At 47.8% G+C, this 19,862-nt stretch overlaps 1 protein-coding gene across 10 annotated transcripts in view; it reads left to right on the top strand.

Moving 5' to 3' along the window:
• PALD1 (phosphatase domain containing paladin 1) overlaps positions 1–19,862 on the top strand; it is a 98,468-nt gene that overhangs the window by 36,499 nt on the left and 42,107 nt on the right. Inside the window, exon 1 of one of the 10 annotated variants that reach the window (XM_057505946.1) lies at positions 1,850–2,025. The exons of 7 other annotated variants lie outside the window; for them this stretch is intronic. The gene's annotated coding sequence lies outside the window, so the exon portion shown is untranslated. Of the gene's footprint in view, positions 1–1,849; positions 2,026–8,190; positions 8,259–9,705; positions 9,946–19,862 lie in introns of those variants that run through there. 2 more of the 10 variants (XM_057505942.1, XM_057505944.1) reach the window with 2 other exon arrangements.

The raw sequence follows: 19,862 nt of genomic DNA on the forward strand, positions 1-19,862 counted from the left end.
GCCTTTCCAGTTTTTGATGATTATGAAAAATACTGCTGAACACTCTTGCCTGTCTTTTGGTGAGTGCTCAGACTTACTTCTTTAGGATATATACACAGGGCTGCTTGCTGATGATGGGATAGACTATTCATTTTACCAGGAAGGAAACTAAGGAGGCTTCAGAAGATCTGGAAGGGGAAGTGGCTGCTGAAGGTCGCATAGTAACTGATGATGGAGCTCAGCCTATCTGCCCCACCCTCCAGGACCTCTCATGCCTGGTCTTACACACCTCCCACCCCCTAGTTTGTGGCCTGCTTCTCACCCCAACCTTCTGTGGAGGGTGGTCATGTTGGGGCCAAGGGGCCTCTGGAGGGCCACATTTCCAGGCCTCTTTGCACTGGGTATGCCCACCGAGTTCTTGTTGCTCACCCACCTCCTTCCCCATCCTTGGCCCTGGAGGTGGTGGGCAGGCCAGTTTGCCTTCCTTGGTGGTGGGTGCTGGGAGAGATGAGGAGGCAGTTGCTATTTGTTGGATGTTGATGCCTCTGGGTTGGCTAGGCATGGGCAGGAACTGGCATGTGCGGCCTGCTCTGGAGTCTTTGGCCTGGGACTGTATGCATGTGTGTGTGTGTGTGTGTGTGTGAGGTGTGAATGGGGCCCTGCTCACCTCACATTCACAGTGCTTTTAGTGGGTGCAGGAGCATGGGGCTGCCCTGCTCAGACCCCACCTCTTTCTGGGAGATGCCTGGCAGGGTGGCTCAGTCTGGGGCTGGTGCATGCCTGGCTCAGGGGCTGCCTCCTCTCACAGCCCTCCAGGGCCCAGAAGGCAGCATATGTGTCTCCTTCCTCAGCTCCCACCACGTGGTTCTCGGAGGGCCGCAGCTCCCTGGGAAGGGTGCCTTTAGCTCTTACCATGCCTGTCTACCTCTTGACCCTGAACTCTCTAAGGGCAGGGACAGAAATTAATATGGGCATCCACAAACTATTTTTTCAATGAGCTCTTACTTTTGTTTTATTGAAATGAAACATGTGTACCATAAAATCTACCCATTAACAGTTTTTGATTATATAGTAAGTGGCATTAAATACATTCATATTGTTGTATAACCATCACCACCATCTCCAGAACTTCTTAATCTTCTGAAACTGAAACTCTGTGCCCGTTAAACACAAATTCCCCATCATGCTCTCTTCCCAGTCCCCTCCCCACCCCCCAGACACCTGTCTCCTTTCTGTCTCTGTGAGTTTGACTGCTCTAGGTACCTCATATAAGTGGAATCCTACAATATTTGTCCTTTTGTGTTTGGCTTATTTAAACACTTAGCATAGTGTCTCAAGGTTCATTCATGTTGTTGCATTTCTTTTAAGGCTATAATTGTTCTTCTGAACACATTTGAAGGGTACCCCAGATCTTCAGGATTGAGTGAGGGAATAAGCTTGATGGTGAGAGTGGGAATAAATAATACTTACTCACATTTAATAGGTGCCAGCCCTTCCCCTATGTTGTCTTTGTTATCCTCACCACATCCTTATGAAGTAGGTTCCAATATTGTCCTCATTTTATGGATAAGAGAACTAGGCTCAGAGAACTTCAGTAACTTGGCCAGAGTCACCCAGCACGTCATCAGTCAGCCAGGATTGGATGCCAGGTCTGCCTGACTGTGCAGCTGGTGCTCTGCATTCCCACCACCCAGCACAGTGTCCTGGCCAGGCTTAGAGTCATTTCCTTGAATCCTTCTTGTCTCCTCCCCACAGCTGATTGGAGCTGAGTGTGGAGTTGACTAGTGCCAGCTGGCACTGAGTAGGCCCTGGCAGTGGCCCATCCTCCCTGGCCCAGATCCTCCTTCCTGGGCTCCAGCCCCTGTTGGAAAGCCCCTTGCTGCAGCAGCCTCCCCGGGCCAGGCCGGGGTCTGCAGGAATGTGGGCCTCAGCCCCCCTGCACAAGGCTGGCTGGGGCTGCCTGGTCCAGGGCGGCCAGCAGCAGGATGTCACTCTTGGCAGAACTTCCCCTGAACAAACAGCTACCAGGAGCTTCAGGATCAAGAGGTAGATAAACAGGAAGAGGGAGAAACTTAAAAATATTTTCCTTCCCCTCCTGTGGCCTGACTTCTTCTCCTTGCCCTTCCCTCAGCCACTGGGGGTTTGAGGCAGAGTTTTCCCCTGCCAGAAACCGCCCAGAGGTCTGGAGAGCCATGGTGGGCAGGTTTAAATTTTAGGGTTTTAGGTTTTGTTTTGTGTGATGGGCTGGGATAGGCCTGGGCTTTGGGGCCAGATGGGCGCAAGTTTGGATCTTGGCTTCCCTCTTTGCTGTGTGACCTGGGTGGATCCCCCCGGCCTGTCCTTGGGTGAGAAGGGTCGTAATAGGTGCCCACAGAAGTGTGTGCAGGAATAACATAGCAGCAAATATTTGTTGAGTGCTGGCTGTGGGTGCTCAAGGGGCATGTATAATGGTTATCTTGGTTAATCCTCATAACCTTCAGAGGCAGGCATGGTTATTGGCTTCATTTGACAGATGTTGAAGCAGAGAGAGGTTAAGTGTTTCTGTCAAGGTCACACAGCTGGTGGCTGTGGAGCTGTCGCTGGAACCCCAGCAGTCCGTGTACTCAGTGTCCTGCTCTTTTATCAGTCTGTCATCTGGTATAGAAGTTGGTACACCATGCTATAGGTACTATGAATTTCTTTCTTTGCAGAGAAACCAAATTCAGTTGGGGATGATGGGGTGCTGGGGTGAGTCCTGCTGAGCTCTGAGCCCCAGCAGTCCCAGAGTAAATGTAGCCTTTGCTAGGTGGCTCCCCACATGTTGCCTCCTCCATGCAGCCATCTACAGTTGCCTCATCGTGCATCTGTCCTACTGCTCTAGCCTGAGCAGCTCATTTGGCCCCACAGAGCAACATCCTTACTTCCCGGCAGAGTCCCCAAGGCATCCAGAATTCAGCCCAACCCTACCCATCCTGGATGGTGGCCTTACAATCCCCTCATTCTTCCTAGCCGGCTCTGCACAGTGCCAAGCACTTCTCTCTCCATGCTCTTCCCTCTGTGCAGATGCCTTTCTTGTCTGTCAAACATTGCTCGTCCTTCAAGGCCCAGCTCAGTGGCCTCTTCCAGGAAGCATTCCCTGAGATCCTGGCCCCGAGCTAGCATCTCCCTCCTTTGTGCAGCTCCCTGTAGTGGGAAAGGTCCTGGAACTCCTGCCCTATTGTCTGCCTCTCTGAGCCTCAGTTTCCTCATCTGTGGATTGGGGATAATAGGGAAAGGAGAAAGCCTGGCCTGTGTTGAGTTGTCCAGAGCCTGGTGAACCATGGCCCTTTCAGGGTTAAACTCTCTGCAATGCCAGGGGCGGAAGTGAGGACAGCGGGGTATGAGATGAAGTCACTTCCCAGCCTGGGGGTCTGCCCTGTGCCTGGCCTTCCACAGTAAATCCTGTTTCCTCCTTGGCCCCTGTGTGCCCACCCACTCCCGCTCCCATGACCCCAAAGGTCACCAGCAGGTGGGGCTCCTGTGGGAATGTTGCCTGTCATTCATCCGGTGAGGTTTCTTCCTGTCTGGATCAGCCATCTACCTTTCCTGCCACAGCCTTCCACGTGGGAGTTTCATGGGAATGATGGATGTGGGGTTCGAGGGAGGCTACCTGAGGTCAAATTCAATGTCCAGCCTGCTCTTTACCCTGGGGGCACTGAGGCCCAGAGAAGGCAGGGTGCTTCCTGAGGTCAGGACCAGGAGGCAGGCTCTAGACCACCCTCCAGTTGTGGGGACTGTGTGGGCATTCTCCGGGGACATCCCCCAGCCTCCCTGGGCTTCTGTTTCTTCTGTGGAACCTGGGGGAGCCTGTGTGTCAGATCTGCCACAAGCACTGACCCGGGTGGGTGGGACATTTGTGCCTCTTTTAAGCCTCACTCCACTGCAGGGAAGCTGAGGCTTGGACAGGGTCAGAGCTGGTCAGGCCTGTGGTAGGGACAGCGCTGGGAGTCTGCCCAGGTCTTTCTGACCCCCGGTACCTTGTTAGTTCCATGGGAAGGGCTTTAGCATCAGTGCCAGCTCAGGGACATCTGCACTCCTCTGACGGTTTCCTGGGGGCCAGGGACTCTTCGGGTTTAAGGCTGTTACAGAACCACAGTCACTGGTACAATTGGCCATATGGTTCTTTCCCCTCTGCTCTTTTTTCTATAAATAATACGTTCATTATAGGAGAATCAGAGAAAATAAAGATATACAGGATGATTAGAAAATCATCTGTGATCGCACTTCCAGTGGTAACCACAATTCACCATTAATATTTTGAGATTTATCCTTTTAGACATGTGTGTGTATGTGTGTGTATATGTGTATGGGTGTGTATAGGTATGCTTGTATACAAGAGCCTTCCCTGCTTTTTAATGGGAAAAAACTCTAAAATAGTTTGTTGCCTGTTTTTTGTTAAGTGAACCTATAGTAGATATTTTCCTATGTCGATAAACAAACTGCTACTTCTTTCTTTTGAAATTTATAAATTGAAGTTCAACATGCACAGGAAAAAGCACACACATCACAAGTCTCCAGCTTGATGACTGTGAAAGTGACCTCTGCCTCACGCAGGTCAGGGAGCAGACCTCTTCCCGCACCCGGCCCCGTGGACCCCAGCACGGCTCCCGCCTTCCTGTCTCAGATGGGACTTCTGGTCTGACTCCCTACACCGCAGATTAGTTTGGCTTGTTTCTGAGTCTTAGATAAATGTAGTCATGACAGTATTCTCTCACGTTGGCTTTCTTTGCCCCATACTCTGTTAGTGAGGGTCGTCAGACCTCCATCTGTTTCATAACCATATAATGACGTCATGATACATTCGCCTTTGACCACTGTTGATGTGAAAGATGCTTCCAGTCTGACTAATATAAACAAAGCTGTGTCAGACACCTTTGTGGCTTATCTTTGATTATTTCCTTTGAGTTAATTGATGGAAGAGCTGCTAGTCAAAGGGTTGCACGTTTTTAAGGCATTTCAGAATTATTGCCAGATTGGCCTCCAGGGACCTGTGCCAGTTTATATCCTGCCAGGCGCTTAGGAGAGAGCCTATCCACAGCATACATGCTGACTCTGGGTGGTTCCTACCAGCTCCACCTGTGGTACCGTGACAGGCAATTCGTGACTTCTCATTGTTTCCAGTTTTTAAACTACAAGTTAGGTAGAACGTTTCTTCTCATGTCTATTGGCCATTTGAATGTCTTCTCCATTGAGCTTTTGGGGTTCTTTTTGGTCTGTTTTACTTTTTTAAGACATACATGTTTTCTCATTTATTGAAAGAAATACTATGTTGAATATAATAAATAATAAAAATGTGTTGAAAATTTTTTATCCAGCTTGCCATTTGCCTTTTAACTTTGTGGTTTTTCTGTGTTGGTTAAAGCTGACCATTTTTTATGTAGTCTTATCTATCAGTACTTAATTCTATGTCTTCCATAGCATTTTGCATAGAAAATTTTTTTCTGCCTCAAGGTTATACACAGATTCCCTTCTCTTCTTTCACTTCTGTGGTTTCCTTTGTAGCATGTCATCATTCATCCTTTGTGAGCGTAATGTTAGGTTAGGGACAGTGTCGAGGTGAGGGCACATTACTTGGAAGCTACCTGGGTACCTTTGAGGAATTGATCTATATTTTTTTTTGTTCTGTTCACACAGACTCTCTGTGCCTCTGTGTCTGTAGCTGCCAAATGGGAATATTGCCAGTTCACAATACCCACAGGATTACTGTAGGGGTTAAATCACAGCTATATGCAAACTTTTCAGTCTCAGGACTCCTTCCCTTTACATTCTTAAAAGTTGAAGACCCCAAAGAGCTTTTGTTTATGTGGGTTAAATACATGAATTGATATTTACCATATTGGAAATTAAAACTGAGTATGGTGAAAAACGTGTATGTATAAATTCACTCAAAAAATAGCAATAGCAAACCCATTATATGTTAACATAAATAAAATATTTTTTTCTGAAAAAATAACTGCTTGCCAAAACAGAAAATAAAGTGGGAAGAGTGGCATTGTTTTGCAGTTTTACAACTCTATTCAATGTCTGGTTTAATAGAAGACAGTTGGATTCTGATATCTGCTCCAGCATTCAGTCTGTGGGTATGTCATTCTAGAGTAAAGTCTATGAAGAAAATCCAGCTTCATGTAGATAAGTAGTTGGAAAAGGGAGGAGTACTTTATTAGGCTATAGATATTTTCCTTTGCTCCACATAACTACTTGACAAGTGATAGTATATTTATTAAAGGCTAGTTGAAATGTAGAATGTGAAAACATATTAATAAATTTCTCCTATTTTGTTACATTAAAATCTATTGAACTATCGTGCATGATGAAGGAATACTTGACCGGGTGTGATTTTGTTACATTAAATATTGGTCGTTAAGAAAATACTGGTTCACTGAGTTACACGGATCTTTCCAAATGTGAGCACATTTTGTTTCATCTTTTCTAAAAATTACATATATGTTAACATCATCACCCATATCATAAAACCTTTATGTTTTGGGAAGCTGTCAAACTCACAGTGGCTGCTGCAAGTTTTCCAATATTCGGATTTATTCCCTTGAAAACTCAAACTTTATCATTGGCAACGAATGTCATGTGTCATGTTCCTTGAAGGGATCAGCTCACATTGTTAATTTTTGAGAAGATGTCTGCCAGTTACCCTGTTCTGAATAACCATTATTTGTGGGCCATGCTCTCAGGTGAAAGTGGTCCTGTGGACCAGCAGGCTGGCGCAGTCGACGGCTCAGACAGGCGCACCAGGGCTTTTCCTTGACATCTGTCCTTCCCAGGAGGCAGCCCAAGTGCGCCTCACATGTCGTCACACAGAACGGCCAAAAGACACGTACTCAAAGGCTGAGATTCGGTAGAATTAGTTTTACTGCTTCTTCAAGGACATTCATAAATGACGGGCATATTTTGTCATGGTGAGTGATGACCAACCCAGTTTGGGGCCACCACCATGCCTCCTGCTGAGGTTCCATCAGTTTCACCAGCTGTGGCTGTTGCTGCATCACATGTGCTCACTCATGGGTGAGAAAGGCAGTGAAGTCTTGGTACTGTCCTGAGAATCGTTTTGACCTTGCGGGGACCCCTGGGCTCTGCAGAGCAAGCTGTCAGAGCCCTGGACTGGATGAGCAGTGAATGGCTTGAGTGCAGTGCCTGGCCCCTCTCGGGCTTCTGAAATTTTGCCTGCTGCCATTATTATCCTTTTCCTACAAACCTGACAGAGCGCAACATGGGGAAGTGGAGATGTCAACCATTAAAAATTCATCATTTGTGATCTCAAGGCCTGTTCAAGGTGCTAATAATATGTTTGGTCCTCAGCAGAGAGTGAGGAATGAGGGCCATTTTCTTGCCCCTCTGGGAGACAGGGAAAGCATGACTCAATGGGGAGAAACCCAGGGGCCCAGCCAGGCAAATGTCCGCATGGGTGGGGTCTGCTTCTCAGACAGGGGGCCCTTCAGAGTCACCCTCCCCACTTCCTGGCCTGAAGGGGCCTCCACAGCCTTTGACCTCCATGTCCCTTCCTCATCTACCTTTTCTGCTGTGTGGGACCCAGGGGTCAGGGTTCTCTCCACCCCATTTTCTGTAAGGCAGTCAAAACAGGGCTGCACTTATGGAGTCCCTGCTATATTCTGGGCCTGGGCTAAAACTCTGCCTGTATTGTATTATTTATGCTCACAACACATGCACCTGCAGAGTTGATCTTTTTTTTTTGTTCTTTAAAAATCTTCCCAGTTTTGTTCATTGAAGTGACTACTTTGTGCCAAGCATCAGGTTGCCATTGAAGGTCAGCCCCAGCCCAAGCTTGGTGGGCCTCAGGGGTGACACCTATGGTGGAATTTGGCCTTGGGGGTGGTTAAGGAAGGCTTCCTGGTGCAGGGCATGGGAGTGAGCTAAGTAGAGGGAGGGAGAAGGGCAGGGAGGATGTGGAATGAATGAGCGTGAGGCTGGTGCATGGCCCTCAAACGTCATCTGCTGCTCAGCAGAAATACCTGTTCCATTGCTGGAAGAACACTGACTGTGCAGGACTCATTGAGAGATGACCCAGCCTTGTCCTTCATGGGCTATTTAAAGGATTTTCAAAGATACCCTTTCTGCCTGTACATAGACTGTAGAATACCTTACCTGTAACCACCTGGCCTGGTAAGATGCACCTATGCTTTACTATTATTACTTACATTCTTGTTTTTAATTAATTTGCAGAGGCCTCTTGAGATGTCTGTTCCAGGGACTTTAAGAAGTTCACTTTGGCTGGAGTTGGGAGCATAAAGGTGGGAGTTGGGGAACAGTAGGCTGGTGCCAGGGGCTGGGCCTGCTTGGGGTACTAGTGGGTTTCCAGGTGGCTCCTCCTTGAGTCTGACTGAAGTCTTTTAGGCTGAAATCTGTCTCCTCTGCTTGGTGTGCTTCATTCTTTGGAGCAGGAGAAGTCTTCCCTGGTCCTGGGTGGGCGTGCTCAGTGGAGCAGTGAGTGGAAGGTGCAGGGGAGAGGGGCAGGAGGCCTCTGGTCCTGGTGGGGCTGTGCACTGGGTTTGTGACTGTGGGCAGGTCTCTGACCTACTCTGGACTTCAGATGCTGCTTCTGTAAAGTGAAAGGAACAGACTAGGGTCTAAAAGGTGCTTCTGAGTCTAACTCTAAGATACATGTTGGTGCCCAAGGGGGATTTAGTTGTGTAGGTGTGTGTGTGTGTGTGTGTGTTGGGAGTAGGGGAACAAGGCCCAGGGCAGGTGGGGGGGCTGGTTTGAGCCCCTGCCCTGACCTGAAAGTTTTATCCACACTTACATCCCCCTGTCCGCCCATTTCTCCAGGCCCCATATAGTAGGGGAACCCTGCAGTGCGGTGACTTCCTCCGTGTTTGTCCTGCAGCTGAGGCAGATGTTTCCTGCAGCTGGCTGCACACCCTGCTACCCTATTTTTAGCTCCATTGTTACCAGCCCCAGGCATCTGGCTGCCAGGGGTGTGTGAGAGGCTGTGGTCCTGGAGGAGCGCTCTTCCCTGGGTCCAGCTGGTTTTCTGCCCTCTCCAGGTCCATAGTTGAAGCTTCGCAGTATCTATCTGGAAAGTAAAGGTGGCTTTAGGTGAAATGGGAGAGTGGTGGGTGGATGATGCAGTAGGAAGAGCCTGGGCTGCAGAACCAGAAGCCTGGCCCTGTCCTTATGTAGTGACCTCTCTGAGCCTCAGTTTTTCCATCTGCTAAATGGTCTGTGCTGTCTTTCTCATAGGGTTGCTCTAAAGCTGAAATGAGATGGTGAATTTGAAATTCATGTAGCAAACTGACATTTGGAGCCTACAACTGTTGTGGGTTCAACCCTGTGGGGGCCCTGGAAGAGCATCAGATCCAGAGCAGGGAGATGAGACATGTATTTATCAAACACCAGGCCAGCAGGCTCAAGGCCAGGGTCATGTGGGACATAGGCTGTGAGCCGGAAGCTTTGGACAGGGAGCGGGCATTTCCACTAGACGCTGATGGATGGGATGAGGGTGGGGATGGTGTTCCTGGTTGTAGGACCAGGGAGGACAGAGGCTCGGAGGCAGGGAAGGGCTGGCTGTGTCCTGTTAGGTCCAAGAAGCAAAGGGCCTTGGGCCTCTCTAGCCAGTGGTTTTGGAGCTGCTTCTCCCTAGGAGGAGCCCCTTGGGGGACCTGGGTGCAGGAGACTCTGCAGCCCCTTCCTGAGCAGGCAGCCAGTACAGTGGCTCTGCTTCTGGTTGTTGGTACATTAAACTTTCATAAAGGATTGATTTTGTACAAAGGGTTCAGATATTAACCCATTTGAAAGTCACCTGTCTTGTCCAGCCCCATCACTTTCCAGATGTTCAAATGTGGCCCAGAGAAGGCTGTGCTGAACTCCAGGCCTCTCAGAAAGCCCGTGCTGGAGGGGAACATTTCCTGGGGCTTTTCCTGCTCTGTACCATGGGGCAGCTGTGACCTGGATTTGCCTGGAATGTCAAGGATGTGGAGAGTAAATAGGGAGTGGGGAGGGTGGGAAGGGGGGGATCTTGAATGCCAGGCAAGGGAGTCTAGACTGGAAGCCACAGGGGTGAGGGGAATGGGGACAGACCCCCGAATTGGGTCATGGTTCTTCCCAGTTCCTTGAAATGATGCTTCAGCTCCTTATGACATTGCTGGAGGATGGAAGTGGGGATCAAGCATCAGTTCCCACATGCCCTTGGGGGCCCAGTCCCTGGGAGCAGCCAGGGGAGTGTTGGCAGGGCCAGGGCCCCGGGTGGGGGCTCAGGAGACTCTAGATTGCTGCTGACCTTGAAATGCCCAAATGCCCAACTTGTTGAAGCCGAGCAGGCAAGCATGTCCAGTTACTGTGAACCCTGTCGTCCCCAGGCTCCTCCCTGCCAGCAGTTTGCCCTTCCCTCTCCCCCAGCCACAGGCTGCGTGGGACCTGGAGATGGACAGGAGCCTCAGGCTCTTTCAGGAACAGAATGACTGCCCTTCCCAGAGCTGGCTGGCAGCTTCCCTGGGGATGTGTATACTCCCTTCCTTCTGCTCCTCCCTGACAGAACCAGCAGGCAGGGCTGCCCCCATCCAAATACCTGCTTGTTTTTCAGGGAGTTCCCCTCCTCAGAAAGACTCCTAGAGGGACCCAGAAAGACTCCAGATAGGGAGACGCTTGCAGTCTCTCTTGCCTTTGTGGAGCAAAGGAGGCCAAATTTCTGTGGAGTGTGGAACAAGTGTTCCGGTGCCTAGACCCTTCTACATCTCTGCACGTATTTGGGGAGAGCCACTTTACTACACTATCCAGCCACCGATGGTGCCTTTTTTCTCCTGTGTGCATCCGTTTAGCTACCTTGGTGGCTGGGGACGATGTTGTCTGCATTCTGTGAACCCTCATGGCCCCCGCATGGGCTGGGCGCACAGGATCCTGGCGTGGCTCTGCCTAGGAGCACGGAACTGCCAGCGCACAGTGCAGCCTGACTTTTACCAGCCGGAGAATGTGACGTTCTCCTGTAAGGGGGCAAAGAAGCAAGTTCTGTCCCATTACCTGTGGCATCTAGTCATTGAGGGTCAGAACTAAAAATAGCAGAATGCATTAGTCAGGATTAGATTTGGCTGTAATAGCAAAAAGCAAATAACAGTGGTTTACACAAGGTGGAAGTTTATTTCTATGTCCTGTCCAAGCCCAGAGCGTCATGGTCCACACCTGCTGTGGTGGTTCCACTCCTAGGGTGTGGCTTTGCTTGTGCATGGTTCAAGATGGCTGCAAAACTTGCCGTCACTTCTTGTTTCAGGCAGTAGGATGGAGGAAACGAGGAAAGGGGTTTTATAGGAAGGATTCTGGAACTTGCCAAATGACATTGCACCTTATATATGTATCATTAGCTAGAGTTAGTCACATGGCCCATGTATCTGCACGGGAGATGGGGGGTGTAGTCTTGGCTTCAGGCCATCATGTGCTCAATTAGCTGTCCCCACCCAAATCTGATTTGTTTAATACAGATAGCAGGCAGGGAGGTGGGGATGAAGGCGTAGTGGGCATTTTGATCAAACCTGAGGACATTCCCAGGCTGGGAAGCTGGGCCAGGACTTCAGGGTCTACTGAGTCTCACCCAGGGAGATTTTCCAGCAGGGAGGTAGGTCCTGCTTTGGGACCAGAAAGCCACATGCCCCAGGCCAGGGAAGGGGAGCAGAAAGGCTTTTGAGGGGTTGGGAGTCTGCCCATTGGCAGCAGTCAGAATAAGGGAGGTGGGCCAACCTGTTCTCGGGGTCAGAGCAAGCGGGGAATGCGTGGCCTGTGTCTGGGCAGCTGGGGCCTGAGGGAGAGGACAGCTCCTCACAGGAGAGTGGCTGGAAGCAAGCTTGGGAAGAGAGAAACTGCAGGTGTGTGATGTATGTGGGCAGGACGCTGATCGCAGGGCTGCCCCAGGACGAGGGTGTGACCTGGAGTGCCCTCCCCCACCAGACCTCAGGAGGCCCGGAGGGCCAGGGAGACCTGCCTTCCCGCCACGGTGCTCTGTTGTTTCACGTCTTTGGCTTCTTTGAGAGAAGCCAGAGATCGGGAATTCTATTTGATTTTTTAAGAACCAGCAGCTAATTAGGGTAGAAAATAACAAAACTTTTAGAATTAGGCAACTCGCACTTGTAACGCGTTTTGGCCCGTGAGCCACAAACTTTGTACCTCCAGATGAGATGTGTTCTCAGTCTTCAAGGGAGAGAAGCACGGGGACTGTGTGGAAAAAGTAGCTTCTCATAAGATAGCTTAAAATTTTTTTTAATTATTAAAAAATTGTTTTTAATCCCAGTTTTTTATTTTGAAAAATTTCAAACCTACAGAAAATTTCAAAGAAGAGTACAGTAAACACCTGTTCTCATTACTGCTCCATTTTCTCTCTCTCTCTGTCCTGCTAAACCCTATGGAAGTCACAGACATCAAGATGCTTCACCTCTAGCCACTTCAGCCTGTATCTCCTAAGAACAAGACGTTCTCTTATTATCCACAGTATCATCACACCCAAGGAAGTTCACTTATTTATCCAAATACAATCCATATCCAGATTTTCCCACTCGTCCTCACAATGCTCATTATAGCCTTTCTCCCCTCCGCAGTCCAAGGTCCCATACAGACAGCTTTCCTTCCAGGCAGAGCTGGCATGCACGGAGAGCTCCCGAGGTGGTGGGTGTTGGAAAGGGCCCTTTTCCTTCCTGAGGGTTCCAATTCCAGGACCCTCCAGGCCATGCTGCAGCATAAGGTGACAAGCGCCAAGGTCTTTGCTGGCTGCAAGGCAGGCAGGAGCCTCTTCTCTGCCCTTCACCTGTCAGGTGAGCTGAGAGGGAGGCTTGTTCAGCCCTCACCAAAGACAGGGGGCTTCTCCTCTACCTGCAGCTGCTCCCAGCTCAGGGGTTCCATCTGCAGTGTGATTCCCCCCAGCCCCTGCTCTGCTGCTGCCCCACACTGCATCCCCCTTTGCCTCAGATCCTCAGCTAGCCGTCCAGTTGCTTTGCCCTTGTTTGTCTATTCCTGGCTCCAAGCCCACCTTGAGTGTGTGGCAGTGGTGACATCTCCCTGCCAGAGCTCAAGCCCTGCAATTCTCTCCATTGTTTTCAGGCTGAAGCCCGGAATTCAAGGCCCACTCCACAGGGGGCAGCTCAGCTATTTCCAGACATTCCTCCACCTTCTGTTTTTACCTTAAAAACACTTTTTTTTTCATTTTAGAAAAAAGATAAAATCATTTCAGAAACATGTAATTTAGCAAGTGAAATTCTCTTGCTATCCCACACGCCAGATAGCTTCATTTTTAAAGTTGGTCTCATCCTAATTTTAAAGAGGAGGCTGAGGGACAGAGGTTGTGAAGGGACAGGTCTGGGTGACCTCCAGAGATGTGATGTGCCGGGCTGTGCAGCAGAAGCCCGGCGGCTGCCTCTGCTAAGCTGTGGAGCCTGGGGAAAGTCCCATTGTTGGCTCTGCTTAGCTGTTCATTCTTTTGTGAAGGAGGCCTCGTAAACCCTGTGTCGCCTCTCTTGAGGGTGGTTGTCAGTAGCAGAGACAGAAAAACCACAGACACAAAAAACCCCATCAGGCTGTATGAGTGGAATGATTATGGTGGGATGACAACAGGCAGAGGCACTGGGACAAGGGGGTGGAGGCAGGGGCGGCAGCAGGGGGGCCACGTTGGGGTGGAAGATGCCCTAGTGAGGTGCCGTGAACTTTGAAGGTATTACAAAGAACTTATACTTTTAAACAACACTCCTAAAGTAATCATCGTCTCAGTAGGAAATTTAGAGGCGAAGGATAAGCCAAAAAGACGATAACTACCGTGCTCAGCCTCCCTGCTCAGGAATAAGCCCCATGTTTAAGTAAACATCCTCGCGGGTCCCTGTGTCTGCTTGCTGCTGAGTGACGTCCTTGGTCCCATCAACACGGAGCCAGGCAGGGTGGGGGAGGAAAGGGATGAGGCAGGTCTGTCCTGTCAGCAGCATGTGTCCGGCTCCTGCCCTGAGCCAGGCAGCTGACAGAGCCACAAGGACGCAGGGTGGCCTCTGCTGGGAATAGCACATGGGGGAAGGTGTTAAAAGCCCTTCCTGTGATGCTCACAATGGGCTGTAGGTGTGTGGGCCTCCTGGAGGAGCTGGGCTTTAACCTCCAAGAGCTGGTGGAATGTGGGAGGGTTTTGGGAGGAGGGTAGTCGATTGAGAGGAGTGTTGGGTGGAGTGTGAGGACGGAGACCTGTTCCTTAGTGCTGGGTGCTCACTCCTCTGTGACCCTGGAAGCTGCAGATGCCCTCAGGCTCGTCTTCTGTTCATGTCATACATATTTCGTGAGCATGTGCTGGGCCCTGGGGGCTGTTCCTGAGCTGTGAACAAGTCAGACACTCTCCTGCTCTCAGGAACTGGGGAGACCAGTGCTACCCACATAATCCCACCAGTGAGGCAATTAGTAAATAAAAGGGGGTCCTAAGAAGGACAAGGACTGTGGGGTGGTGGACCCACAGTGCATCGCCAGGGGCTCAGAGAGGCCTCTCTGAGGAGGGACATTGGATCGCGACTACAGGAGGGAGCAGCCATGTGAATAAGCTGAAGTGCTCCAGGCAGATGGGCGGTGGTGCGAAGCCTTCCTGAGGAGGAGCGGGCCTGGGGTTTGGAAGGAGGAGGAGGAGGGGCCAGTGGCAAGGGGAGGGGGTGAGTGAGGTCAGGCAGGTGGGCCTGCGCACCAGGGTGATGGAGGGAGATGACATGACCCGAGGTAGGGTTTTAAAAGATCCTCTGGTTCCTGCGTGGAGGATGGATTGCTGGGGGATAGGCGGGCAGGAGAGAGAGTGGCTGGAGACTGCTGCCTTTGGTCCGGGAAGAGCCAGCTGCCTGGAGCAGGTGGTGGCAGGGAAGTTGGAGAGAACTGGCCTGACCAGGGAGCAAGCCTGTTCTTCTCGTGGCGGTGGGCAGAGGACTTGGCCAAGGCCCTCGAGCAGAGCCAGGCTCTCCTGGTTCTTGATTAAGGCCAGGAGCAGACAGAAGCCTCCCTAAGTGACTTACCGGACAGAGCGAAATGGGAGAGTTATAACTGCGTGTCGCTCAAGTAGGGCAGCTGCTGTGGTCCAGCCCCATGTGGCCTGTTTGCTGCATTGTTGCCGGGATGAGAGCCAGAGCGCTGCCAAGCCACTGCCCCTCCTGTCCTTTCTTTTACAGATGGTGCCTGGGGTCCCTCCGGGCAGCGAGGCTCTGATCTGGTACCAGCCAACGGAAGCAGAGAGGGAATATGGGGAAGGGTGGCAGAGCAGAGTGGTGAGGGTGAGCGGGGTCACGGGAGGGGCAGTGAGTGTGCCAGGCTGGGTAGGTGTCACTTTGCGCACACACACTTTATTCTCATGCACCGTGCCTATAGGGAGGTCCAGTTATGATCCCCAGTTCATAGTTGGGGAAGCTGAGACTTGGAGAAGTTAGACTGCATGCTCAAAGTCACACAACTAAGAAGAGGTGGAGATGAGAATCAGCTAGTTTTCAGCTCCAGAGCCCGTGCTTCCTGGGAATCACATCCATGTGTACGCTTCTAGGTGCCAGAACACTGGAGGGTCATTTACAGTTTCTGTGAGCCCCCACTCTCTTGTCTGATCAGTGGGATGCTGACTGTGGTGTCCCAGGCGTCCTCCTGCCTGTACCAGACTTAAGTTCTCACCTGCAGCAGGTGCTTTCTCTACTCTGGGGACCCTGAGCTGACCACAGAGGACTTGAGATTTGGCGGCCCCGGCCAGTAGAAATATAATGTGAGAGTGTGGGTCATTTTAAATAGCCCCATTAAAAAAGTGAAAAGAAATAGATAGACTTGATTTTTTTTCATTTCATTTATTTATTTATTTACTTGCTTATTTGTTTGTTTATCTATCTATTTATTTATTTATTTATATTCATTTTGTTATCATTAATCTACAGTTACATGAAGAACATTATGTTTACTAGACTCCCCCATTCACCAAGTCCCTCCCACAAACCCCATTACAGTCACTGTCCATCAGTGTAGTAAGATGTTGTAGAATCACTACTTGTCTTCTCTGTGTTGCACAGCCCTCCCCATGCCCCTCTCCACATTATACATGCTAATTGTAAGGCCCCCTTTCTTTTCCCTGCCCTTATCCCTCCCTTCCCACCCATCCTCCCCAGTCCCTTTCCCTTTGGTAACTGTTAGTCCATTCTTGGGTTCTGTGATTCTGATGCTGTTTTGTTCCTTCAGTTTTCCTTTGTTCTTATACTCCACATATGAGTGAAATCATTTGGTACTTGTCTTCCTCTGCCTGGCTTATTTCACTGAGCATAATACCCTCTAGCTCCATCCATGTTGTTGCAAATGGTAGGATTTGTTTTCTTCTTATGGCTGGATAATATTCCATTGTGTATATGTACCACATCTTCTTTATCCATTCATCTACTGATGGACACTTAGATTGCTTCCATTTCTTGACTATTGTAAATAGTGCTGCGAGAAACATAGGGGTGCATCTGTCTTTTTCAAACTGGGCTGCTGCATTCTTAGGGTAAATTCCTAGAAGTGGAATTCCTGGGTCATATGGTATGTCTATTTTGAGCATTTTGAGGAACCTCCATACTGCTTTCCACAATGGTTGAACTAATTTACACATTCCCACCAGCAGTGTAGGAGGGTTCCCCTTTCTCCACAACCTTGCCAACATTTGTTGTTGTTTGTCTATTGGATGGTGGCCATCCTTACTGGTGTGAGGTGATATCTCATTGTGGTTTTAATTTGCATTTCTCTGATGATTAGGGATGTGGAGCATCTTTTCATGTGTCTGTTGGCCATCTGAATTTCTTCTTTGGAGAACTGTCTTTTCAGCTCCTCTGCCCATTTTTTAATTGGCTTCTTATTTGCTTTTTGTTTGTTGAGGTGCGTGAGCTCTTCATATATTTTGGATGCCAAGCCTTTATCGGATTTTTCATTTACGAATATATTCTCCCACACTGCAGGGTACCTTTTTGTTCTATTGATGGTGTCCTCTGCTGTACAGAAGATTTTGATCTTGATGTAGTCCCACTTGTTCATTTTTGCTTTTGTTCTCCTTGCCCGGGGAGATATGTTCATGAAGAAGTCAATCAAATTTATGCAAGAGATTTTTGCCTATGTTTTTTTCTAAGAGTTTTATAGTTTCATGACTTACATTCAGGTCTTTGATCCATTTTGAATTTACTTTTGTGAATGGGGTTAGACAGTGATCCAGTTTCATTCTCTTCATGTAGGTGTCCAGTTTTGCCAGCACCACCTGTTGAAGAGACTGTCATTTCCCCATTATATGTCCATGGCTCCTTTATCATATATTAATTGACCATGTATGTTTGGGTTAATGTCTGGAGTCTCTATTCTGTTCCACTGGTCTGTGGCTCTGTTCTTGTGCCAGTACCAAACTGTCTTGATTACTGTGGCTTAGTAGTAAAGCTTGAAGTTGGGGAGCAAGATCCACCCCACTTTATTCTTCCTTCTCAGGATTGCTTTGGCTATTTGGGGTCTTTGGTGTTTCCATATGAATTTTTGAACTATTTGTTCCAGTTCGTTGAAGAATGCTGTTGGTAATTTGATAGGGATTGCATCAAATTTGTATATTGCATTGGGCAGGATGGCCATTTTGACGATATTGATTCTTCCTAGCCAAGAGCATGGGATGAGTTTCCATTTGTTAGAGTCCCCTTTAATTTCTCTTAAGAGTGTCTTACAGTTTTCAGGGTATAGGTCTTTCACTTCCTTGGTTAGGTTTATTCCTAAGTATTTTATTCTTTTTGATGCAATTGTGAATGGAATTGTTTTCCTGATTTCTCTTTCTATTAGTTCATTGTTAGTGTATAGGAAAGCCACAGATTTCTCTATGTCAATTTTGTATCATGCAACTTTGCTGTATTCCAATAACAGTTCTAGTAGTTTTGGGGTGGAGTCTTTAGGGTTTTTTTAAGTACAATATCATGTCATCAGCAAATAGTGACACTTTAACTTCTTCTTTACCAATCTGGATTCCTTGTGTTTCTTTGTTTTGTCTAATTGCCATGGCTAGGACCTCCAGTATTATGTTGAATAACAGTGGGGAGAGTGGGCATCCCTGTCTTGTTCCCGATTTCAGAGGAAAAGCTTTCAGCTTTTCACTCCTCAGTATGTTGTTGGCTGTGGGTTTATCATATATGGCCTTTATTATGTTGAGGTACTTGCCCTCTATACCCATTTTGTTGAGAGTGTTTTTCACGAATGGATGTTGAATTTTGTTGAATGCTTTTTCAGCATCTATGGAGATGATCATGTGGTTTTTGTCCTTCTTTTTGTTGATGTGGATGATGTTGATGGATTTTCAAATGTTGTACCATTCTTGCATCCCTGGGATGAATCCCACTTGGTCATGGTATATGATCCTTTTGATGTATTTTTTAATTCGGTTTGCTAGTATTTTGTTGAGTATTTTTGCATCTATGTTCATCAGGGATATTGGTCTGTAATTTTCTTTTTGGTGCGGTCTTTGCCTGGTTTTGGTATTAGGGTGATGTTGGCTTCATAGAATGAGTTTGGGAGTATTCCCTCCTCTTCTATTTTTTGGAAAACTTTAAGGAGAATGGGTAATATGTCTTCTCTATATATCTGATAAAATTCAGTGGTAAATCCATCTGGCCCGGGAGTTTTGTTCTTGGGTTGTTTTTTGATTACCACTTCAATTTCTTTGTTGGTAATTGATTGGTTTAGATTTTCTGTTTCTTCCTTGGTCAGTCTTGGAACGTTGTATTTTTCTAGGAAGTTGTCCATTTCTTCTAGGTTTTCCAGCTTGTTAGCATATAGGTTTTCATAGTAGTCTCTAATAATTCCTTGTATTTCTGTGGGGTCCGTCATGATTTTTCCTTTCTCGTTTCTGATTCTTTTGATTCTCTTTTTCTCTTAATAAGTCTGGCTAGAGGCTTAATCTATTTTGTTTATTTCCTCAAAGAACCAGCTCTTGGTTTCATTGATTTTTTTCTATTGTTTTATTCTTCTCAATTTTATTTATTTCTTCTCTGATCTTTATTATGTCCCTCCTTCTGCTGACTTTAGGGCTCATTTGTTCTTCTTTTTCCAATTTTGATAATTGTGATGTTAGACTATTCATTTGGATTTGTTCTTCCTTCTTTAAATATGCCTGGATTGCTATATACTTTCCTCTTAAGACTGCTTTCATTGTGGCCCACAGAAGTTGGGGCTTTGTGTTGTTGTTGTCATTTGTTTCCATATATTGCTTGATCTCTATTTTAATTTTGTCATTGATCCTTTGATTATTTAGGAGCATGTTGTTAGGCCTCCATGTGTTTGTGGGACTTTTTGCTTTCTTTGTACAATTTATTTCTAGTTTTATGCCTTTGTGGTCTGAAAAGTTGGTTGGTAGAATTTCAATCTTTTGGAATTTACTGAGGCTCTTTTTGTGGTCTAGTATGTGGTCTATTCTGAAGAAAGTTGCATGTGCTCTTGAGAAGAATGTGTATCCTGTTGCTTTTGGATGTAGAGTTCTATAGATGTCTATTAGGTCCATCTGTTCTAGTGTGTTGTTCAGTGCTTCTGTGTCCTTACTTATTTTCTGTCTGGTGGATCTATCCTTTGGAGTGAGTGGTGTATTAAAGTCTCCTAAAGTGAGTGCATTGCATTCTATTTCCTCCTTTAGTTCTGTTAGTATTTGTTTCACATATGCTGGTGCTCCTGTGTTGGGTGCATATATATTTATAATGGTTATATCCTCTTGTTGGACTGACCCCTTTATCATTATGTAATGTCCTTCTTTATCTCTTGTTACTTTCTTCATTTTGAAGTCTATTTTGTCTGATACTAGTACTGCAACACCTACTTTTTTCTCCCTATTGTTTGCATGAAATATCTTTTTCCATCCCTTGACTTTTAGTCTGTGCATGTCTTTGGGTTTGAGGTGAGTCTCT

Source organism: Manis pentadactyla, chromosome 8 (assembly GCF_030020395.1).
Source record: "Manis pentadactyla isolate mManPen7 chromosome 8, mManPen7.hap1, whole genome shotgun sequence".
NCBI classification, from domain to species: Eukaryota; Metazoa; Chordata; class Mammalia; order Pholidota; family Manidae; genus Manis; species Manis pentadactyla.